We start from the raw sequence: 26,330 nt of genomic DNA on the forward strand, positions 1-26,330 counted from the left end.
GAAAGTACATGCGTGGAGACAGTATGTTCCGCCCCCCCCTTCGGGGGGGGCTCCACTTCGTTAAGATATAACCTTACCCAAACCATGGGTTTGTTTTCTGTTCCTACACTGGTGAACTAGTGCAGTAAGCTAGAATGAGAAAAAATATGCTTGTCTTACTCCAATTTATTGCACTAGTTCACTAGTGTAGGAACAGAAAACAAGCCTCATGTCTGAAGTGTGGAGTGGATCTCGCTTCACGTGGAAATACGTCACTGCATATGACGTGCATTTAGTCTGATTACGTCGGTATGACAGATTTCCTAACCCTAAAAGTTGTCAACTTTAACAATTAATATCTCGCTCCTCAGAGCGACGATTTTGTCTAAGGAAAAAGTTGTTCCTCGTTAAAAAAACGCGTCGAATGAGATTTTTTAAATTGATTTTTGAGGTAGTGTAGCTATACTGAAGAATTACCAAGTTGTCAACTTTAACAATTAATATCTCGCTTCGCAGTGCAGAGCGACGATTTTGTCTAAGGAAAAAGTTGTTTCTTGTTGAAAAACGCGTCGAATGAGACCAATTTGATTAATTTGGGAGGTGGTGTAGCTATTCTGAATAATTACCCTATATTATTACTATAATATATACTCTCAGAAGCATAAGAAAGTAAAAATAAATAGCATATCGTTTGAATGTTTAATTGTTAAATTATTAGAAACAAGTGAAAGGCATTTGTTCAAAAAAATTGATTTGTGGGCGAACTATTAAGAATCAACACATCGTTACATATTTACATTTATCAAAGGATACGCAATAGTATTTTACACATTTTTCAAGATTTTTCGTAAGCCACATTTTTTACAATAAATTAGCGAATTGTTGATAATAGTTTCAACTTCTTTTACAACTTTTTGCCATTTTATACTTTCAACATTTCAGATTTACAATCAGCAACCGAAAAAACTTTTTAACATTTTTCTTAATATTCCAGTTTACCATATTGAATTGGCTATTTTGAATTTAAAAATCTGACTTCGGATTTGCAACCGGCGACTTAAAAAACCTCCGAATACAAGTTTAATAAAAAAAAACCAATTGGGTGCAAAAATGTATACCTTAGGACCAGTTTCACAAACGTCGATTAACCGCTAACCGAAGGTTAATTAGTTTTCGTCTTATCACCGAAAAAATTATATTCTCATCGTAAGGATATTTCACTTACTTTTATATTTTACTCTAAAATAAGCGCTAAAAGGATTGTCTTAATTTAAGAGAGGAACCTTCCAAACAGGATATTCTCGTCAGATATTCTTATCGGACATTCTTAATTTAAGAAGGAAATAGTCTTCTTCATCAAGTATATCTTTTAAGAGGATTTGTAAAGTGTATATTTCAAGAACACAATTTTTTCGGTGTACAGATAATAAGATAGAAAAAGATACACAGTCAACTAAACTCTGGTTAACAGTTAACCGACGTTTGTGAAACCAGCCTTTAAAGAGTTACTAAATAAAAAACGAAAAGACGGTTACTGCGTTTCACAAGTCTCGTCAATTTCACATTCGCTCGGCGCGGAGACACTTCACTGACGCAAAAGTCGAAATCACCAATCGAAATAGAATCACGATTATATTCTTTATCCCATTGTCAGCTCCATTGTCAGCTCATTCCGATCGTATCTCAAATCGTCGGTCGCAGCTATAAAAGTCACGGCTTTATCGGTAAGATAAGGGTAGAGGGGCGGATTTTATATAATCTGGAGCGCGCCGTTCACCGAATTGATTCGACCTGCATAAATAAGCTCTTCGTAAATCAGTCCGGCGTCTCGCGGCGCAATCTTGTTGTCATCTCCACGTTCGCAGTCGCCGAGCGTTTCGATTTACACGCCGAAGTCCGCGGTCGCGCGCGGCCCAATGGGCGCGCGGCGACTCGCGACCGGCGCTGCGCCGCCGACCAATCGCGGCGCACGCGCGTTCCCCTCGTCCAGGCCAGCCAGGCCTAGGCGCGCTGCTCCGAGACTCCGAGTCAGTCCGCGCCGTCGATCCGCACAGTGAGTAGCGCGTCGCGCGGTTCGCGCACTCTCTGTCTCGGCCGTCGCGTCGTCTCCGGTGATTCCCGCACGCTTTTCGAATTTCGTCTCGACCTCCCGCCGGGATTTCCCCTCGCCCGGAGCGAGTCACGTTTCGCGCTCCGAGACTGCTCCCGGATACTCGCGCGTCGCGCGCGTACGTGACGCGATTTGCAAATTGACGCTCGCGAAAGTGACGCGGGAGGCAGAGAGAAGTGAAGTGACTGTCTTCCCCCCCCCCCGTGCGAGGTGAGGAACACCTTGACATTGCTCGCCGGCAGGGAGAGAAAGGTATGCTTTAATCTGTGAAATAACAAACGGAAAAATGCCGTGCATCTCCGTCCCGTTCTCGGTCCACGTAGCTGCAGTTACGTAAAGGTCTCGTCTCAATATAAACGTTTCAATATAAATGCGCCGTGTATCGAGACTCATTATTGACAACGGTACAGCGACTCCAATGCGGGAGCTGGAAAATTTTGAGTCCCGGCGAGTGAAAATTGTTGAGATCCGCAAGTTCTGACACGGAACGTTGAGAACCGAACAAGTCATTCTCTCTTCGAGAGCAACTTATTTCCACTGCCGTTCCTGAAAGAATCCTTGAACGACGGTAATTACGCGGCGACGCGCCTCGCGCGCCGACACGATCGTCAACAGGCGGCAACGGTCCCTCGCGCGTTCTCTCCGCTTCAAAACACGAACGACCGGGCACTCGCACGGTTTTGCGAGGGGGCACGGAATAACCCGCGGACGGATCGCGCGGCCCGTAAGAAGGGACATTGAATTGTCCAGCGAATGCCGAGCACGGGGGTTCCGGTTTAGGGGAGCGACGCGGGGCGGTACGTCAGGGAGAGAGTCCGTGAATGTAAAACCGGTTGCATTGAGAAGGTCAGTTACTGGCCTGCCTCTCTCGGCGCCACTGCGTTAGGACGCGGCGGTCTTCATTTCGGCCACGTGTTCCTAGGAATTCTTGAGGGGTCCCCGTACCGATCCTATACAAATTCGCTGCACGTCCCGAGACTCGGTAGAGTCCGCGCCCGAACGAAGCAGCAGATTTTTCGTTGAATTTAGAAGTCGCTCTCTACCTGAACGCGTTTCACTCGGCTTGGCGTCTAATCTACAATGTGCTCTCCTGCGTTTAGTAGCATTCGGTTTTGTGCAAACCAATCGGAACGCTTTCGAAGATTCGTCGACACCGTGCAATGCACAATTTGTCGACTTGCGCAAATGTTTTTAAACGTGTTTAATCGCCACAAAATAAATAGGATGTTTCCAGACGCAAAGAGCACGTTGTAGATTAGACTTGAGGGCACGGAAAAGAAATTAAACATTGAAACTTGAGCACAGGCATTAGAAACGTAAGCAGTATGTACAATATTTATACTAAAGTTGTTTGCATTATATTTTTACTGAACGAGTATTAAAAATTTACAAATTAATAAAATTCGTCCGGCTCGAATGTGATAAACGCAAATGTGAGGGAATAAAGGACTAAGAGCTGTGACAGGGTGTTAGTGTCTAAATATTTTATTCTAAATTTATTGCGAAAAAACTATCACCTCGGCCAGGGTTTATTAAAATTTTGTCTCGTTAATATTACTGCTCTACTTCTTTCGGTAAAATCTTATGCTCCATTGTTTGGATATAACATTTTAATGTCAAAAATAATTAAGTCTCTAGTTCATTGAGATATCCATTTTAGTTGGCGCAACTTGATGATGTAATTACTTTTGTAGAGAAGATAAAAATGTTTGGTTTCTTTCTAATAAAATATATCCAAATAAGTAACGCGCCGAGAGTTCCGTATGCAGGTACGTGGGTTGAAAAGTTTCAAGCCTCGACACGAAGCATTAAGCGTGGTCTACAATGGCAGTAGGAGTATAATGGATTAAAGAAGTAGGCGTTAAGCGTCGTCTACAATAACCGGCGTAAGCGTGGAGTAAGAAGTAAGAAATAAAAATAATTAATTTCGCTTACGCCCTTACTCCAGCTCTCTTAAGGGGATGCTGGAGTGATTCTGCACTTTCGCACCTTTTGCACTTAAAACTGTCTGTTTCGTGGAAAGATTTGTGTAATACACAAATTAAATGGCACGTGTACAGATGATCGAAAGCAGCTTGCTATTTCGGCTAAATTAAAGAACAATATGGCATCACTGAAACTAAGTTTGTAAAGCTAATAAAAAATAATAGTGAGCAACACACATACTACATGTACTGTATGTATGTGTTGCTCACTATTATTTTTTATTAGCCTTACAAACTTAGTTTCAGTGATGCCATATTGTTCTTTCATTTGGCCGGAATAGCAAGCTGCTCTCGATCTGTACACGTAAGCCATTTAATTTGTATATTACACAAATGTTTCCGCGAACTGACAGTTTTTAGGTTAGAAAGGTGCAAAAGTGCAGAATCACTCCAGCATCCCCTTAAACCGGAAGTAGTTCTCTTACGCCTACTCTTACTCCTTACGCCAAGCTTACTCTACCTATTGTAGACGACGCTTTAGACATAGGCTGTAGGATTAAGATCCCTTTACGCCCGAGTGTCTGCAATGGCGTAAAGGGATTGTAATGAGCCAATCAGTGGTGACCAATGTTATCACACAAATGTCACCGTTGTTGGTCCGATTAGCGCGGACCATAGCAATTAGTTCTCTATTGCTACCAATGTCACCTTTGCCTTCAATCATTAACACAGATTCTGTGTCCGACATTGTTACGTATTTACACTGACCACGTGGCTAGGTTAGGGTTAGGTTAGGGTTAGGTTATTGCTTCAACCAAGCTCAACTGCCCAGTTCTCATTGGCTGAGAGTAAGGGAGTAGGTCGTACGAAATGGAATTGAACTATTTCGCTTACAGTCTTACTCTACGCCTGTTACACCGGAAACACGAGCTTACTCCGACGTCTTACGGCCTTAATCCACTACTCCTACTGCCATTGTAGACCACGCTTTACTTGTCGTCGCCACTTCAGTACTGCGACTGTGTACATGCTTTGAAGGATACCTCTGAAAATTTCAGCCATTTTTCGACTCTCAGTCGTTGTACGACAGTCGCTTGTGTCAGTGGATGTTAGTATAGTAAACATGGAAAAAATATCGAATATCGGGCCAAAATTCACGAATTGCAGTTCGCGCTGATTGACCGGCTTCCATGTTCACCAGATCTAGTCCCCAGTGACTTGTTCTGTTTCCTAAACTCAGAGTTTGGCTCGGAGGACAGAAATTTTCATGGAACGAGGAGGTCATAGCGTCCGCAGATGCCTATTTTGCAGAGCGAGACGCCAACTATTATTTCGACGGGTCAAAGCAATCATTGCCAATCGAAGAATAATTATCGCAGCCGTGACAACGAAAGACATTAATCGGAGAAAACGGAAATAATGGGAAGAAAACGACAGACGGGAAGAATTATTCTATTAGACACGTTGGGACGACGTGGGGCGCGGGAGACACCCCACCGACACGAGAGCGCTCTTGTGTGATGGCAAGACGTTATATGTGGTATTCTAGGATCAATAGAGAAAGAAAAGAAGAGGACGAGTCCGACCTAAAGGAGGGCTTCGATGGATCTCGTTTGGAGCATCGAAGGCCAAGGCTGCCGCTTACGCCAAACTGTGTGGCAGCGAGACGGGGGGAGGGGAGGGGTGAAGAAGGAACTGAGGAAGATAGAGATTGGAGTAAACGGAGAGAGAGAGAGAGAGAGAGAGAGAGAGAGAGAGAGAGAGAGAGGGGGAGAGATGAGCTATCTGACACGTGGGCGACCTCCGAAGACTCACAAGCTTGATCGCCGCTGGAAGAGAGAGCGAGATAGACAGGCGGGAAAGGAAGAAAGGCGAGGGATTACGTAAGGCCTCGTGCGAGAGCGAGGATTGAAGGGGAACTGCCGCTGCGGAATGCAGCCCGTAGATTTGTAATGATTACATAGCAGCCGGCACGTTCGTAGCGCTCGACCTTTAACCACCCCTGGTGCGATCTTTGTCGATTGTGCGGGGGTTTTTTAATTGATAACATTGGAAATGAGTATTCGCACCTGGGATGAGTAATCTCGAGACATCTTATCGTGACATTTAATATCTCGTCTTCGAATCGGTTATTGTCAACTTGAATTAGCTGATATATAATTTATATATATTATTTGTAACGTGTATATTTTTCAACGCTCGACAGTTTTTGCGAATTATCGGAAGCTTTGGCAATAACCGCCGCTAATCCTAATTGAATCTGGCTCGCCATGTTTCGCACAAAGCTGCAAGGCAGAAAAGGACGCTAATCTATATAGGATTAGTTAATATATGGTCGGCGTAAACTGGCCTAAATAGATAGTATTAATCTTCCATCGACGGTTGGAAAATCTCCAGGTGTACCGGGACAAGGAACTATATAGGAACTATAGTTAGCGAATATTATTGGAACGAGTCGTCATTTAATTAGTGCCCTGATTCAAATTACACTCGCTAATTTAACAGCTCATTGATATTGCATCAACTTGTACTTCGTAAAATTTAATTGCGAAAATTAATTACTCGGGAAGATGGTTAATAAAAATTTAAAGAATCATTGAAATTAAAAGAACTTTCCGCAACGAGATCCTTAATTTACATTATAGTTAGTTGTGTCGAATTATTATTATTAATATTTTATCTGTTAAAGAATTGTGTTTCTAATAACTCTTCGTCGTCGTATTTTATTTCAATCGATTAATTATCGCGATCCATTAATTTGCCGTCTGGAAATCTCATTCGCAAAAATTCCTTCATTTTCGCACACTTTTAATTAAAAGCCCTCGAAGCGCGTGCCTCTTAATTTAGCCTCTCGCGCCGTCAACCGAAAACGATTCCGATAGTCCCGCCGTGTAATCCGTTAATGCGTGCCAAAAATAACGTACTCTCGGGCGATTTGTTTGCCGAGCTTCGCGAGTGTGCGCTCGTTGCAACCGCGTGTTACTTAACGTGCCGGACATCGATGTTTGCCTCGCCATACGGTGCCGCATTAGCAATTTTGCGAGAGGAGGGCGCGAGACCCACTTGATATCTGAAAGCCCCGTCGACCTGCGATTGCGAAGTCGCGGCGAATTATATACCTCCGTGTACGGTTCATTTTGTACGGCTTTCATATGTACGATCGCGACGGGTGAGCAAGAGAGAAAGGGTGAGAGGGGGGAGAATATAGAACGTACAATTTGCGCGAGTCCACTCCGAGTATTTGCTCGGTGAAGTCCGGTATTCTCGGAATGATGTAGCGATTAATACACCACATGTGCCGCGCTATTAGCGATTTAAATACCTCTAATCTTCAAATACCTTTATCGTGGCCGCTGTGTATTATACTTATCGTATTGACGCGAGCCTCTTAAGTGTCTGCGATAACTGTACTTTCGTTTCGAAGCGCCTCGTGCCTCGTCACGTAGAAGAAATTCGCGCAAATCGCGCCACAGCTTTCGCACGTAACGTCTCGCTCGTCCTGTTATTCCCGCCGCGTGTTTATCTCTACAGGTTCATTCCCATATCTAATTATACCGCGCTCGCTTATCGATCGGAGAGGGGAGGGGGAGGGGGGTGTGAGGAAAAATTGATTGCCATCGGACAGAGGGTATTAAGGACACGATATGCATAAATGAGATGACACACCGATCGGATTCAGTCTCGTTACAGGCGCGACGCGACGTGCATTGCGGTCTGTTCGGCGCGCAACCGCGCTTGCCTAATTGACAGATAACGTTATCATCGAGGGCGAGAAGTCGGCTATTAGGATAAAAGCTGGCGGATCCGTGTTGCGCTGCCATTGACCTGTCGCGCCGATTGGTAGGATGACATTCGGCGCTTTATCTTGATGCCCGATTGATTTACACTCGCACCAATTCGCGGAAGAATCTACAAGCGATACTATCGCTCGCTTATCTCGGGCTTCCTCTTACCGATAAGATTTTTTTTTCTCGCGAAACAAACGTAGATACGGAAGAGGCAAAATAAGTAGAAGACGTCACGAGGACATTATTTATTTCGCTCGATTGAAGTGTCTACTCCGCTTCATAGGAACTTTACGAGTGTCTCATCGAGATAAATATTGTTAGAATTTCGCCTCAAAGCATCCGTTGTTTCGCATTTTCGAATTTCACCTGTGGAACAATAGAAGATAGCTCTTTTAATATTGAACTGTTCGCTTTGTGGGCTGTTTGTCTCGAAGAATTGTTCGATTGAAAAGTGAATTGCCCGATTGCCCCGAAATTTTTTTCGTGATATCTCCGTTGTTTTGTTCATTGATCGCTCGTAAATCGAGAGAGCGGGGCGCTTTTGTCGAAATATGAGTTTCTGGGCGAGATATGCAGTGTTTTACTTGTGAAGCAGCTGAACGACTACGAAAACTGGCCTGTCCTCCCTATAATGAGACATGTCGAAATAGCAACGATATACCATCTGTCGCTGGTAATCGTCCCGTGTAAATGGACCACAACACAGGCCACTCGTCGCGCTTGTCATAAATCGTGACGCCCCTAACTAACGTCAGCGTGAAACTGTCGCCGCGCGCTGCATACGCGCCGCGCGATAATTGAACGCGCGGCGCGCGAAGTCATCACTTTGCCTGTAAATTATTTTTTATCACACGCACGCACACACGCACGCTGTGCGCGTTGTTTCCCCGGGGATATTACCGGGCGTGCGCGCTCTCTCCGATGCTCTCCGAGATTCGCGAGCCACATCCCATCGCGTGCGTTATCGCCCGAAATATACGAGCGTGTTTCGGTAACGCTTGTCGGATCGTGCGCCCTGGATTTCGGGTCGCTTCTTTGTTTCCGGTTCGTCGAATACCGCGCGAATTTCATTTCGACGCGACGCGCCAAACGCATCGCGGCAGGTGATTGTTTTGCGATATTACGGGATCGCCGATTAAATTGTCGAGGACGGCAGTCAAATTCAATTAATCGTGGTAACTTTTCGCCAAAGCGCAGACTCCGAGCACGGACGTACAAACGTCTCTCTCGATGACGTTTCTCGAGGTAACATTTCATTACTTAGAACGAGTTTCACAAACGTCGGTTAATTGCTAACCGAAGGTTAATTAATTCTCTGTCTCTTCTTAGATAATAAGATAGAAAAAGGTACACTGAGAAAAATGTCCGATTAAATATAATCGGATAATCCAATTACATGATAACAAACGGATATGTTCAATTAAATTGTATATCCGATGAAAATTTTGATCGGTTTTTCAATCAAATTTCATCGGTAATTGCATTTCATCGGAGAAATTTCATCGGATATATCCATAATTTAGTCGGAAAACGTAATCGGAAAAATTAACCATCGGACATACTTACTATTTAATTGGTTTATCCGATGAAAATTTTTCTCAGTGTAGGGAGTTGACTGAACTCTGGTTAATAGTTGACCGACGTTTGCGAAACTGGCCCATAGTAATGTACAACTTTGAATTACAGTGACTAATGTGTTTTTCATGTTTCTACGCTACACTGGTATAGAAAAATATGCAGTATTTAAAACTAGAATTGCATAGTAAAATAATTGTAGTCAGGAATATCATTTTGATAGTATTTATTACTATAATATTAGTAATAGCAACCATATAGACACAGTGATGTCAACTATTTAAAAATTTTACTATAAAATGTAAGCTTTTAACTATTATTCTGTTAAAATATCCAGGCAATTGTACACTTAAATTTTTCCATGATAATAGAATTTCCATCATAATATTGAAACTGTAATTCGAAACGCAGTTCCATAAACAGTGGAAAGTTTTTAATAGACCAGCCGCATAAAGAACGATTACATAACAAGGGGAAGGGAAGAAGGGGGGGGGGATTTGTTTAGTCACTCTCTAGAAAGGTTTCCATGAGAAGCGACTATTTTACAACGGATATTGGCGATACGAAGAAAATGTGGAAATATCAAGTGTATTTTACGGTCGCGGCGGATGGTGTTTCTTGCTATCGTCGAGTTTTACGTGTATGAAAGTCACGCGCTCGCTCAAACGATAGCGATTTACGCCTTTCATTGCGCTCGCACAATCCGAGCCACGGAGAACGATCGTGGTTACCATTCAGCCACGCTCTGGTTCCCCATTATATCATGAACACGTCGTGGAAAATATCTTGTGAGATTTACGTCCATTCATCGGCGATGACCAAATTGCGCATTGTGTCGTTTTATTAGCTCGCCCGGATAAATAGATTACGCGCGTACGTTGTCCTTTCAACGTGGCTTTACAGAACGAATCGAAGAGCAAACGTCGACTGAACACGATATTGGAGGCGGCTTTCTTCTGATTTATTAGAAACTTCTTAATTGTTGTACGGACATTCTATCGGGCGATTTATCGAGAGGACAATATTGTGAAGAATATAAAGAATCAAAATAAGACAACGTTTTTAATCATAGTTTGCGTAGCAGTAATTAAATTCCGTAGCGAAACTCGCTTGTTTGCTATCGCGAGTTTTTAATTTTGAAGGGAGATTTTTTGTATTTAACTCCAAACTTTAAATTAAAATTCTGTTAGAATAGTTTCGTTAAAAATTATTTTTACACAAAGTTACAATGACGACTTGAACGAATCTTAGAGAATCCATCTTTGAAGCTTAATCCATTATAGAATTGCTTGATTCTGGTTTTGTCCTGTATTATTTTATCATAGTCAATTTTTTTGTATCAATCACGATACAATATCACTTACCAAATATTTTGCATATTACGGTTCTTTAATATCCTTACACGGAGACAGTTTTCTCTGAAGATGTCTCTGAAAATCATATGATCGTCGGACAACATGGCATTTCGAAGAATTTTATGACAGCTTTTTGAAATTTTACCATACATGTTACTAGTAGAAAGTACAATTTCGAAAAACTCTCATAAAGATCTTAAAAATGCCATCCCACAATTACATAATTTTCAGGGTACATTTTAAGAGAAAATTCTCTCCGTGTAACGGCAGGAAGAACGAAACGGAGGAAACTACCCGGGTAGCACGTTAAAAAAGGGCCTGTGAAGGCCGTGGACAGTTTTTCCCCATTTATGTCTAGGCCCCATTCAGGTACTCCCGAGTAGGCCCTGCTCAGAGATGTAACGCTTTTGTAAGTCAGGGCCCGATTTGTAAATCTGACGAGGCCCAATTCTGGTACGTCTGAGTAGGCCCTGTGTGGGCACGCCTTAATGGGCAGCCCCTATTGTGGCATGCCAAACTAGGCCCTATTCTGGCACTGTGTTAATTGTATTAAATTACATAGTGTGTGTGTTAAATTACAATTGTGTTAAATTACACACTGTGCAACTGTGTTAAATTACATAGTCATCAAAAGTATATTCAGGTTTATCCATGATCCAGACAACTCGCTCTCGTATCATATCGGTTCACCTTTTATACTAATACGGGACGATTTTTACTTACGAGAAAGACTAACGCGCGGTCGCCATGTCGCGGCAGTATGTGGTACTAGTGCTATTTTAGCGGGGCCTTGTTAGGGGTATTTACGTCAATGCCTATTCAGGGCCCGTTCAGGAAATTCCACTTAGAATTTACTTTAGTAGGACTTATCTAGGCCCAACGACGGCAGGCCTTGTTAGGGGTATTTACGTCAGTGTCTATTCAGGGCCTGTCAGGAAATTCCACTAAGAATTTACCTTAGTAGGATCTATCTAGGCCCAACGACGGCAGGCCTTGTTAGGGGTATTTACGTGAGTGTCTATTCAGGGCCTGTTCAGGAAATTCCACTAAGAATTTACCTTAGTAGGACCTATCTAGGCCCAACGACGGCAGGCCTTGTTAGGGGTATTTACGTCAGTGTCTATTCAGGGCCTGTCAGGAAATTCCACTAAGAATTTACCTTAGTAGGACCTATCTAGGCCCAACGACGGCAGGCCTTGTTAGGGGTATTTACGTCAGTGTCTATTCAGGGCCTGTCAGGAAATTCCACTAAGAATTTACCTTAGTAGGACCTATCTAGGCCCAACGACGGCAGGCCTTGTTAGGGGTATTTACGTCAGTGTCTATTCAGGGCCTGTTCAGGAAATTCCACTTAGAATTTACCTTAGTCGGACCTATCTAGGCCCAACGATGGCAGGCCTATTTTAGAGCATGCCTGTCTAGGCCCTACATTGCCTGGCCTATTTTAGGGCATGCCTGTGTATATATATAGAATAAGAATTACTGATTTTATTTAGATATTGCCTTATTTTTATACTACTAGACAACACAAGCGCGCAATTCGCGCGCGCCATTTGCTCTCTCTAAAAATTCGCATGGTTTGACAGCCGCAGATAACACGCCTGAAGCATGTCGTATCGCACAAGCGGGACAGCTAATCAGTATCTCGGAAAAGCGACAACAATACTTCGAGACTTTCGCCTTGACACGCCTTTTTTTATATAGGAAATGAGGTCGTGAGAAATATAAATGCGTCAAGGATATTTTTTGTCTCGGTAACAGAAATCCTTTCTTAGATTGCATGATTTGCAGGGTAAATTTTAAGAGAACATTCTCCCCGCGTATTATTAAAAAGACCTAGGGTTTAAACCGCTGGATTTCTGGGATTATTTTCTCCTCGCGATCAAATTTGATTGTACTTACGGTTATACATGGCAGTGTCAAATACACTGTCTCAGGACCGAGCGATCTGCAGAATGGCACGAGTTTGGGCTTCGGAATGGCACGATCGCGATCGTTATTCCGCATACGGGTCCGCTTTATCACGGCTCGCTTACGATGGCAGGCGCGCGTTTAATCGCATCCGCCGGCCTCACGGATCGCGGGATTGCTATCAGGCCAATTACGACCCGTCGACGGTCGCTTTAAATCGACGACGCCGATGAAGACGACGTTGGCATTTGCGCCAGCGGCACCTGCTTCGCACTTATATGCCCGCGTTGTTTACGTGCGATCTCACGCCATAGCATACATATCGCACGGCGTAAAACGGTCGACGCGGGAAGCGCATTAATGTACCTCTCGATGCCTTAATTACGTGCACTACGGCTGATAAGAAAAATAATGATTTAAGAAAGTAGAAATTTGCGGTCGGTATTGGTCTTCGATTGAATCTCCGCTAGAGAAAAATTTAAGTCAAGTCTTTCGTCGTCGCGTCTGCACTTTGGACAAATCGGGATTTTAATTTTAATTCGGTCCGCATATTAAACACCTCGCTTTGCTGCTGCGAGACATAGACGTCTGTTCGTTTTCGTTCACCCTGATTCATTATTCGATCTTCGCAGCGGATAAGTTTCTTATATTTCTGACGCGCTGATTAAGTGACAAGGAGGAATCATATTGAAAATAAAGCGCGTATTTCAGTCGGGAGCCTCAGTACGTCTCGTGGTTAAAATATGCCTGAACTTTCCAGCCAACGCGACGATATAAGCTGGCACGTATACTTTAGATTCCATGTACATACATTACACTTTATTTACGTGCCCTTAGAGGGTTTGTAGGCGAGAATAAATAACCAACTCGCCTATTTATTACGCGCGGTCTTATAATTGCCGTCTATTTTACACGAGTTCTCGAGGGACGCGTCGCCTTAGAATCCCCTGAGAGTGAATCAGTAAAATACTACTGATGAATCTGACTATTATTACCTTTCTCTGTAAGATCTTCAGCTTGTGCGTTTATTTTGTATCAGACACTCGGCAAAGTCTTCTTTTAAAATAATTGTTTGCATAATTTTCCACAATCATTTGTTAAATGTGCCACTGCATATGTTTTTCAAACGCTTCTCAGAATTCTTCTAATTCTAGAATTTCCACACGTAAAATTTCTATCAGGATTTGGAATTTACCAGAAATCAGAATTTCTAATTTCCGCAATTTAAAATTTATATCGTATAACCTTTGATGTCTCTCTCTGATATGCCAAAATTTCTCGCCACGGGGCGATGCATCATACAACTGTTGAATTAATGACACCGTTGGTCTGCAACCGGCTGATTGGGTCAGCTCCAGAAACAGCTTCGTATATTCGTACGACGTTGCTCCGTCGAAGTGTAACTCCGTATCGGTATGAAAACTTTGATGATTCATCGATCACGTAAGGCTTATCAGGGCCATCGCTCATGCAAGACGACCTTATTTATCTAACTTTGATATTCCCGACACGCTGACAATGCATAATAATCAGTGTAATTAATAATGTGCGGCGGCATAACAGCAAGAATTCACTTAGCATACACTGTAAAAAAAGTATGTAAAATTACATAACGTAATAAGTGTAGCGATTGCACAATTAATAACGGAAATATATATATTTATGTACTTTTACAAAAAAAATGTTTGCTCTTTATTGGGTAAATACTTGTTTATACAGGATGAAAAATTACAAAAAATTGTAAAGTTTACACAATTAAAGGCAAGCAGTTTACTTATTATATAAACATAATAATTTTACCTGCAAGGTGTAAATGTATGTAAATATACACCTTTAATAGATAGTCCCAATATTACCGACTATAATAATTGTAATTTTACATGTAATTGTTTCGCAGTGTATCTCGATACGGTCTAACGTGTACTTTTAAGGAAATGTCGCAAGAATCGGTACATCTTCCGCTATAATTCATGCTATATAAATATGCACGATGTGCTTCCTCTACGTGAATACTATGCGAATAACTCGGAAGAAGCGCATTTGAAAAAGTGTCAGATTTGATATTCTCTAAGTGACATGGCATTAATATTAAGTGCACTCGAAAAATAGCCTGAGAAACGTTGATATTAATTTTAATAATACATTCTTCGAGGAATATATAATGACCGGAATAATTAAGGTAAAATTCTACCGGAATGATAAAATGGAGCAATTTGAAATCGTAATGGAGGGATAATTTCTCCGCGATATTCAAGAATGGTATCTTACACTTTTCATCGTCCTTAATAGTTATATGAGATTTAAAAAATTGACGTGTTTGTTACGGTTTTCTGAAACATTTTCAGACGTTGATCCACGTTTTTCTCTGTTTTTCATTTTACGCGAAAAAAGGGCGAGTATATTTCTCTAACAGCAAAACGTAATTGCGAAAGAATCAGTAGGCGCGAATATGGCAGAGAAAAAAAGAAAGCATCTGCATGTACATACATACGTGTGTGAAAGATTTCTCATAGCTCAAACGTACAATAACAAAATATGAAAAATAATCGCTCCCAAGTTTATATAGCTAGTAAATTTTCCTATGACGCACGTCACGTGTAAATTATATGAACATATACATGTACAATTTGATTACGTATAAAAATATTTTTACACAGAGTTTTGATAAAATAGCTAAATAGATCTATTTTTTTATTAATAAGTGAGAGATAGTACAAATATACTGAATGAATGGGAAGTTTTATTATGCCATAAAGAAGTTAACTGCAAAATTATTATAGATAGTTTTTTAGTGACTATTGCTTTTATCTGGTCTTGATAACAGTTTTAGCAGTAAAACTATAATGGAGCTTCTTTAAAAAAAATTGTAGAAGTGAATTATTCAAGATAAGTGATATACATACAGAAATACAAGGACATATACACATATATTTACGTTTGTAAAAATTTTCCAAATGTTTTGAAATACGCGCGTGTAATTTTTTTATTTCTGGTCCGTGATCTTTGTTTATTATATTTCTTCCGCAGAAAAACCGAATGCGAATATCTGTGTTATTTTACGAATGAAACGGTACAACAATTCTCGCTTAATTGCATTTCGATCAAAGAAACCTTGCGGTGCCGTGTAACGTTTTCTAAAACGTATATCGATCAATATTGTCCATTACGCACGTAATTGCGATTAATTATCTACTAGCAGGCATCGTAATTTGATATTTTAACGAGTCATTATATCGCAAATTTCTCCACGTGCTTGCTGCTTTAATTTGCAGGAATGCATCGCAGTCGAAAATGCAGAAAGCAATCGAAAAGGGCATGATTTAAAATTCGTTAAAACGAATATTTGTGGTACAATGGCGAGACTTGTTAAATTCCGAAATTGTAAAACCACGTTTGCGGCGATTCAACATTGACTATTTAAATTTTAATTATTTAAAGAATACTTTATATCGTACATTTTTCGTCAGTGCCGCAAATTACCAAACTCGATAAGCGCATCGATACTTTACGCAAAACACCGCGCACGCGCGTGTTTCTAATATATTTTTTATCTAAGTTTGTACTTTCTACAACATGTTCGGCCAGGTGAAAGAATTGTTCACCGTTAATGAAAAGCCTGCTTTGAATTACGGAAATGTCATCCCCGTAATCTGTTAAAACGTTTTCGTATAAATTAATTTGAAATTTGTGTCTGTAATAATGGACTTTCTGAATTTGTTCTGTACTCGCAAAGATAATTAGGGACTTGGATAAGCCTTTCTTACGTATTTATATTCTTTAACGGGAAGTTTAACGTGACGATCTTAGTTTTGCATCTTAACACGATTAATATCCGTCTGTTGAAAAACCACTCGCCTATAAATAACCAGTTTCCCTCGACTCTTTGCTTAAGCAGCTTCAACAATTTTGCAATCTCACTTATTCATTCAGAAGATTCAACGGAACGACAGCAAAATGTTTTTACATTGTTATGCCGTGCTATTCTTATATCGCTCTCGAACGTGCTTTCTAAAGTGATAAGAATTTCGAGAACGTTTCTACCGCATGTGACATTTAAAATGGTTCTATCTGCGCGCTCGTAGCGGATGTTGTACCCGCGTGACTAGGTACTCGCATAGTATCGTGTATCTCGTATCGCGCTGATTCGATAATTCTGATTCTCGGAGCGAGATATAAACTCGTCTATGTTGCGCAAGACACGAGCACGGACGGTGATTGCGCAACGCGAGTGAGGCTGACACGTGCCGCGGTGGACAAGTTGGGGAATCGATCCGAGTTTAATCTCACATTTGTGCGAGTACCGGTTCACCAAGGAAACTAGATGCGACGTCGTACGTACGTACACGTTTCCCCCTTCGGTGCATTCGCCGCGGTCAGTCAGCTGCGACACACGTTGCAACACGCGAATATACTTTTTACATACCTGCCGCGTCCGGACACTTAATAAGCGCGAACCGCATTCTTCATCCCGCGATAATCCATCTGATTAAATTCGAAAGCCGTCTCGTTTCGGCGCGGTTAAGCGATTTCTTTTGCGCGCGCTATGTATACAATTTTAACTTCAGATCGTTGAAAATCTCGAGAAATCGTAGACAGATGTACTGGAATGACTCACAAATAGATTTAATATCGCCAGTAATATAAAACCAATGATATGTAGTCGTTCAGAAACGACCCACACTGGCCAATGTCTTTATTTAAAGAACAAACGACGTTTCGGTCCTGGATTTGGACCCTTTTCAAGTTAGCTGCAAACGTGCATAACTGAACACTGATTTTTTTTAAATTAGCGCAAATAATCATAGCGAAAGTAAATTGCAAATCTATATTTTGTCACACAATTGTTATCGGTCTCATTTCGTTCGTTTGGCCAATATCGTTGTTAATAAGCTGTGTACAAGCAAGAGAGTCGGTACACTTTTCGTTGTTACGAATTAATAAATGTCAAAAGTGAATAAAGATAAATAAGAATAGATGAGAATAAATATGAAATAAATAAATACACTTACATATTGGTCAAAAAATGATTGCACTCCTTGGTTGAAGAGTGCAGAGTCAATTAATTGTGTGGAATGTATATAAATATTTCATCTTAAACCAGGTGCGCGAAATATCTTTTTCGTACAGATTTGTAGATAATTGGAAACGAAATACAATGGAACACAGCTTTAGCGGTGCTTTTTTTTACACACGAAAAAAAAGATCTATCAACAAGCAAAATCGTTGAAGCAACATTAATGAACGAAAAACATCAGATAGTTGTCTTAATAATCTGAATATTTAGTCCAATGCTTAAAACCAAAGTCCATAAGCAAATACAATTGACGTTAACGTTTAATTCAAGCAACTTCATTTTTTTTAAATTCAATAGCATTTTTTTCCGTGCATATTATATCTCTTTGTCTCGGCATTGTCATTGTCCGTAGTCTTGTTAGGTCTAAATAGGTAATTCAAAGGCGGAAAAAAAGTGAGCGAAATGGCATTTTCTATATTAAATTTTGCAAATGTTTGATCTTCTCAAGACGGTGAAGGCGACTTTTATTGGAGCCGGACGTATCGAACGATTCTTGGAGTGTTAATGAGACAACACTTTTACGACTACGAACACAATGTTTTCGATTAACATTAAGTGGACTTTGTTATCTCAACTCCGTCGTAGGCATCGTAAACGCACACGCGATCCGCGCGTTCGCGAAATAGCCCCGTCCGCCGTCCGCGTCGTATATATTCAGCGTATTTAAAAGGCGTTATTTACAATGCGCGATTATACCGCGCGCGATATACCTGGCACGATTTTGTGCCGTTTGTCACCACGTTTGCCGGCACGTAACGCAATAATTCGCGTTGCTAAGTTCGTCCGTAATCATTGTTAAACGGCTACAAATGGCCACGTCGTACGTTATGACAGTCTGCCAGATACTTATCTGTCATCGCACATATGGTAGCCGCGTGTAAAGTGGTGACCTATGTATCGGTGAAAGTTATCTTAAGCCCGGTTTTACCAACGTCGTTTTAACTCTAAGCATAGCTTAATTCGTTCTTTGTCTCTTTCCAGCTGTTACTTTCGAAAGAGACAAGCATGAATTACACCGAGCTTGAAGTTAAGCGACGTTTGGTGAAACCGGGCCTTAGTAATTTTCGTATCTAAGGCTCAGTTTTTCATTTTCTGGTTAATTGTTAACCAGAGATTAGTCGACTCTCCGTTCTTTTCCTCATCTTATTATCTAAGAAGCGACCGAGTTGACTAACTTCCGGTTAATCGGAAAATGAAGGACCAGGCCTGAGAAGCGTAAAGATGCGAGGCATAGGTCGTTGCTTTTCTTAAAATCTAGGAACGTTTTTGTCTTGTAGAAGAAAATGGCTAAATAAACGTGGATCTTAATTCAACTTAAATACCACTAGAGCTACGTATCCACGTTCCACTGGCTTCGAGACACCCCGTATAATTGTCGGTGCACGATACGCGTGTTGTTACGAAGCTAACTTTTACTTTACAATTCCCGGGGATGACGTACGATTGTTCCGTCGCATGTAAATGTCAGCCGATGCTACCATCTGACAGGTCGCTGCTTCGCGATACGGTTATCTCTTCTATCGTTTCTTCGTTCCGTTATCCATGGAAGGTGCAGGGTATACAGGGTGTTCCAGACCTACGAAATTATCCGCAATCAATCTTGAATTAATTTTCAACATCACGGAATTTGCGACATTTTGCGGTGCACAATTGTTTGCTAATCTATTTTAGTCTTTATCTAGTTTGTAGTTACTTGGCAATAATTAATATTTCAGTGACCAAGTGCCAAAGATAATATTATTTAAATAAAGCTCATTTTATTTCATTAAATGCCCTCTCGCAGTTTGCTTCATTTCGTTTATATTATTGTTGGATAACCTTGGATATTAATTTCAAATATTAATTCCTTGGCAACGATTATTTCAAAAACCAAAAGCCAAATATAATTCCATTTAAATAAAACTTGTTCAATTTTATTAACTGCCTACACTAATGGATTTATCCGATAGGTATTCACATTTTAAATATTGATTTCTCCGCGATTGTATTAAGAAATGCTTGATTTCGAGTCGTGAGTAAATCCCAAGTTCCGCACACCCTGTGCATTCGATCGGTTTTGGGGGTCAATCGATTCGCAAGTTGGAACCGGTCCAATCCTCGTGACACGGCGGAAACCGTTCTTCTGTATAACCGATTCCTCTCGCGGGTTTTCGCGTCCCATCGAGCGAACGGCGGAAGCTGCGGATAAAGCGGACGAAAACTCGATTTCGTTGAGTCGTACCCAAGGGCGGTCCCCAACATACACGGTGTTTCGAAGAATCAAATCAGACAGACGCTGTCTAAAGTAATTACACGAAGGGATGTATCTTTAAAAAAAAAAGACAGAAACATAGGCGTTTGATATTAGAGTGAAATGCTAAGCTTTTCTACAGTGTATAAGATCAAAATCACGAGACACGGTAGTGTCTCGCGCCAAGTGTAAGCGTAGCTAGTACACGCGTGCGAGACCGACCGTGTAAGTTTATTAATTAACATCGACTAATGGCGCATACTATTTGTAGGGTACCAGCGGCAACGTTGGGACTGCGGGTAGGTTGGGACATGACGTGTACAGCGTGACATTGTCATTGTAGAGCCGGCTTATCTTCCAAAATGAGTGTGTTTTAGCGCGCTGACGTTTTCAGTGTAGTATATGTGATGCTAGCGATTGGTTGTGTAATACAAACAGAAATTGTGCGATTTTTGGGTTTTCAAAATAATATTTCTGATATTTTCATTATTAACAGGTAAGTGTAATTGATGTATAAAAACGGGATTTCGACTTTGTAAGCAACATTGTGCGTCTACCAATCGATTTACACTGTTTGTTGATGAAAAAGTACGATTGTACTTGAGCCCACGTGCTTCTCATACAATCAGTGCTAGCGGGTACGTTGGGACATATTGGTGTGGGCAGGTTGGGACATTGCGAAAACCGTACAAATTTAACATTTATGCTGTTAGTCGGTGTTTTTAAGAGTACCTGATTACCTAATTAGGTAAATATCAAAGAAAGTCGAGTCGAGGAATTACTGACTACAACGCATTATTAACCGTTATTAAGGCAATAATTATCGAGGGGAAAAATTCCATTGCCTGCATTGAATGTAAACGCGAAGTACACTTGAAATGCGCGAATATGACTAGATCGTACTTTATATGCCACAACTGCGAATCTGATTAATATTTTCAACTCAGTTTTACTTCACTTGCTTCTCTTTTCAATTTACAGACAATAAACATGGGTTTTTAGCCAAAACAGGTGCAATGTTTTTCATTTTTGTAATGTAAAATAAAATATCCCAACGTACCCGCATGTGTGGGTACGTTGGGTTATTTTCGACTTTTACTAAATTGACTATAACTTTGTTGGAATTTGATGAAATCGCATGATTTCTTCGCTAAAAATGTACTCAAGGAAATTATCTATTCGCCTAAGGCATTTGTTTTTATTGTATAAGCGAAAATAGTTTAGAATTCCCATTTTTGAAAACTAGTCCCAACGTTGCCGCTGTTCCCCTACTATTTCTAGATGTTAAGAAAGAGTATGTACTTTAATTAATTTACATGTGAAATTTATCTGAGGGTTGCTGCTATTGCATTTAATAGCATTATATTATTACGCAATTTCTAAATTAATATTGCAATAGTATTAGGTTATATATTATTCACACAAAAAAACACACAAAGTATCTGTTGTTGTTCGTTGCTTCGTAAAATACAACTGACATTGTATTAATAAACATGGTCCATAGATTACTGGGTAATACGAAAATGGAAATTGTTCAGGAATTCTTGTGCTGGGTATATTTTGCGACTGCAGTGGCGCACGTGTGGAATAATCTTCTCGTATTATTACCCCAAAGAGTAAGGTTGAGGAGCGACTTGAAACGTGTAACGGAGAGATCGTCGCTCGTTTAGCCAGTCTCTATCTCTTTCTCTGCCCCGAGAGAAAGGGGGGGAGGGAGCTCGAGATCGTAGATTTCGCTTTTGGCTTGATTACGCGATAAAACACGTCGTGAACGAAGGGAATATCTCTTCGATGTTCAGAGTCGAGCGCCATGAATAAAGTGCATCGGAACGACTCTTCGAATCGAATTTCCTGTCCAAGATCCGTTTGTTTATCACGTATCGTCCCGCCGTCGATTCGTCCATTAAAACAAAGTCGCAATAAAAGGTATATTCGTTTCCTCGTCCACCCTTCCTTTCCCTATGCGCGCAATATCGCCAAATCGAAATGGCTCGTAAATCGCCGATCGGAAGCATAAAAAAAAGGAACGTGTCGAAAGTGAAAAGCGAATTTAGCTGGTTGGAACAGCGATACGTATTCTGATGAAGAAATAATTGTTTATCTGAAAACTGTCATTATCATTGCTCCGTTTTCATTTTCAAATCTAATTCGTTCGCTCTTCGCAACCACTAAGAATTCGCGGCTATTAAATAATTGATAAATTTTTTGTTGAGGAAAAATTAAGGTAACGTCTATCCTCGACTCTGTTTTTTTTTCTCTCCTAAGTTCCGTCGGAAAATTGGCGATTGAAATTACACGCGTCAAATTACGGATATCCAGTATGGTTTTCTGCTTATCGCGCTTTTGTTAAAAGGGTTTTGGAGAAACGCTTCGAATTGGACGTGACTCGGACTTTTGTTCGATAATGTACCGTCGCCGAAAATCGAAGTCTGGCCCGACTCGGTGCCCCCGCACTGGGTTGTCTGTGATGCTCGACGTTTAATTGAATCTGCTTGCGACAAGGGACGCGATCACATCGCCCAATAGGACGCGTTCATGTTTCGCGAGAGAATCGCATTAGTCCGGGCGTGCTCGAGATGCGGGGCCGGTACCTTTTTAAAGCAAAACGAAAATCGAACCCCGCGCTCCGGTCATCATTTATTTTTCAACGACCGATCTCGCGGTATTAAATATGCAGAAATAAATGTAAATCCCTGTAGGCCTTCCAATTTAAATATTTAAGATTTAGAATTCACATTTTGATGAAAGTAGCGCAGAAATTTCCTGGCTTTTTGTACGTGTCTTTTTTTCCGTCGAAAAAGGGTGATAGGAAACTCGACCGGTATATACTGCGGAAAGTTCTAATATACGCAACGTTAGGAATTTATATATTCAGCTCATGTCAAAGCATGAATATTCGTATTTTTTTTTTATTCCCTCTAAATTTATTGGAGATACGTGGAAGACTTCGTGTAATCTACCAGAAGTAGGAGGTAAAGGCCATTTGACTGGCAAATAAATTTTATTGACTCTGTATGGATGGTTCTGTGTGACTCGTGTTGTTTGTATAAATCCGGGGGATTTATCGCGCGTTTACTTTTCTCTGTTCAAAATACAGGTCGTCGTGTAGGCGGTACTGGGGAAAAAATAGCAAGCCTGCATTGTCATTACGATCTTTACGATCGTTTTTTTTTTCGCCCACCGTCGCTGCACTTTAATCTCCGACCATTATCATATCGCTCGCATTACAGCTACAATTTACCCCGTTTTACTGTAAATGAGTCATCGCTCTGCTCTCGAATCGATATATAAATACAAAGTTTGACATCGGTTTCCACTTTAAATTAATTCGAAAAATACGACATTTAATCTTAATTTCAATTTAAATTGAAAAAAAATAAAAAAGATTCTTCCTTTCCTACTTTCTTTGAAGTAATTCCGCGAGACATATAATTTTCACGAATTCCTCCTCGTCGAATTCAACATCATGTTTTAGTTCGTCACTTTAAGCAATTTTTACATCGCGAGTCTTGAACCCGGTTTGTGCTTTATTAAAATCTTTCTCTCCCACATGCGCGCCCAAGCTGGTTATCTCGCTGCTGTATTACGCGGCGTTATTTCGCGCGAGTCATGCCATGCGAAAGTGGCATAATAATGCGACGATAGCGCGCATTTATAACTGCTATTTATTCGCAGTTTTTCCCGCCGGTGGAACCACCTCGTCCTTCGGACATTGCCCATGGCATTATTCTATCCTCCAGTCCACAGTTTCATATTCTAGTCGCACAAATTAACGACGTAATGATATATAAAGAAAGAACGTCTCTCGATCAGCTATTATGGAACTTAACACAATCGAATCGTAAATCGAATTAACATAAATTAATAAATTAATTTCCCCTCTTGTAAGATAAATAATTCTTGTCGTTCTCTACATTTCAATATTTCAGATATACGATAAAATGTTCGTTCTATGGATTTCATTTTATCGTATATTATATATTTTATCAATATTTTTAGATGATATAATTTATTACGTAATGAAATATTTTGTGCAAAAGTAATGATTTCTATATTGCACTCTCAGGAGATTCACGTATATCAAAATATCTTACGATAAAAAAATACTGATAAGATAAAAATTAATGATAGAAAATAATTTCTTCTATCTTTCCAAAAAACCTTGACTCTGCGACAGAATTTGTATATGTTCACCGACAGAGTTAAATTTATCAATAGCCGTAAAGTATGATTATAAATGAATAACAGAAGATATGCGTTGCTTAAGCGTCTTGTTTGTATTATATTTGTATAATGCCATAAACAAAGATACTTTATATATTTGCGTGTTTATCTTTTTCATCACTCGCATTTCATTCATTTTGCATTTCTTTGTTGTTTCAGGTAGAAGAAAGATTGCATCTGAGGCACGTAAACGCTTTTCTTCCTTATTAAAGTGAGTAGAGTTTCTTCATGTTACTTTTATCAAACTTTTACCAAGGTTCTCGCATAAACTTGAAATACCTAAATTCGGACATATTTTTTTCGTCGAAGAAAAATAAATAGCAATTAAATAATTATAACATTCGTAACAATAATTGTTATAATTATTATCACAATTATAATTGTAGATTTAACAATTATAACAAGAACTATTACAATTATTTCATTGTTATAATTACAACAATAATTAATTAAATAATTTATACCTCTTCCATAACGTTAATTTACATAGATATAATTGCTAAAATCATACTTAAAAATAAAAAGACACGATAGATTATTTAGAACATTTATTAAACAAGGGAAAACCAGATATACGTTTATAGTGAAACTTTTTACTGTGCGAAAAGTTTAAGAGTTAAAAAACAATCTGACAGTGAAACATAGCGGTAAAATTGACAGTTATGAAGGAAAAATTCCGGCAAACTTCTCTTCGAAAGTACATTGAGTTTCTCATGTCGGGTTTCGGTCAGGCATAGAATTTCGTCTCATTTCTCACACGATCTTTTTCATGTTTTGCTTATATCGGTTCGGCGAGCGTCCGCCGTGTCTCGGATTGCGAGGGGAATCGTCGCCAGGAAAACGACGATTGATACGATGAAATCTTCAATAAGAACCCAATCTCCGAAATGGCACGGCGAAGTTCGCGCGATCGCGACGAGTGCTTTCTTAATACCTGTCCGACGGTTTTCGCCAGGACGGGGAACTTTTCGTCCCGTTTTTCGCTTTTTTTCCCCCCCTCGTCTTCCTTTTACCCGACCGACGAAAGTCGTCTTGGAGAAAATCCAGGCCCGATTGTAGTACGGTCGGCCCATTCGAACGAATCTGCTCGTTCCAATTCCCCATTCTGTCTGCGCGTAATAGTCCGACTCTGTTCCGATAGAAATCACCCCGTACATATCGCCGGGCGAAAAATAGCCCGGGCCGGCAATGCGAACTGCTGATAACGAGCAGTTAATTCGCCTTTGAATCTGAGTGAACTCGCAAACTGTTTTCTTCCTTATCAGTGCTGTAAATAATGTCGATCATGTTTATTCAGTGGATATGAATATATTTTGACAATATCATACTTGTGTGTCACTTAAAAATATGCGATAAACACTTTCTGGACGTTAAAATAATCCGCGGCAAAACATTTGAAAATTCATGCTACACGGAGAGAATGGTCTCTTAAGGTGGTTGTTTCGCGACGGTAATGCTTGAAAGTTTATTCCAGACAGGAACAAGCACTCAATTATTACAATGATATACTTGATGCAATATTGTTTTAAAGAATACACTTACGATTAATACATAATATAAAATAGATTCGAAAGATTATAGTTTGAGGCGTTGTTACCACATCTCTTACACTACACTCATGTTTACTACGTAATTCTTCCCATTTTTCAGTTTTAACTGTTTATATTGTTGAAACGGAGCGGTCAATCGTTTTGATTTTTTTCCAGTTATTCCTATTTTACCTTATAACATATTTGTTTCTCATACAAATCTTACTCACCGTTAAGGTGGTTCTTGCAGGACTTTGAAGTCACAAAAGCAACTATTATTACTAATGACAAATATAAATGATTTAGTATGTAAAAATCAGCATACACTTAAATTAATTATTCCGTAAGGTTTTTTCTCATTGAACCGTCGGTATAAACTGAAAATATCAGAGCGAAGTCACAAATTTGACTAGAGTTGGAACCATACATTTGGCAACGTCGCAATTTTAATGACAGGATGACAGCCGGTGTATCGATAGTGAATATATTCATACAACTGCCGAAAAAGATATATTATCTTTATAACATCCATTAAACCTCCATTCAACGGTGGGAGAATGGTAGGACACGCGCCTTGTGCTTATGCATCAGCTGACGCGTGCGACGTTGCCAAGCTGCCACTCAAGACGG

At 40.3% G+C, this 26,330-nt stretch overlaps 1 protein-coding gene across 2 annotated transcripts in view; it reads left to right on the top strand.

Moving 5' to 3' along the window:
• Window positions 1–26,330, top strand: part of LOC105559205 (beta-1,4-N-acetylgalactosaminyltransferase bre-4) — a 162,399-nt gene that overhangs the window by 39,324 nt on the left and 96,745 nt on the right. Inside the window, exons 1-2 of one of the 2 annotated variants that reach the window (XM_012007316.1) lie at window positions 1,176–2,341; window positions 24,331–24,382. The gene's annotated coding sequence lies outside the window, so the exon portion shown is untranslated. Of the gene's footprint in view, window positions 1–1,175; window positions 2,342–24,330; window positions 24,383–26,330 lie in introns of those variants that run through there. The other variant, XM_012007317.1, reaches the window with a different exon arrangement.

This window comes from Vollenhovia emeryi, unplaced genomic scaffold (genome assembly GCF_000949405.1).
Source record: "Vollenhovia emeryi isolate VEMERY1.0 unplaced genomic scaffold, V.emery_V1.0 DF939285.1, whole genome shotgun sequence".
NCBI lineage: Eukaryota > Metazoa > Arthropoda > Insecta > Hymenoptera > Formicidae > Vollenhovia > Vollenhovia emeryi.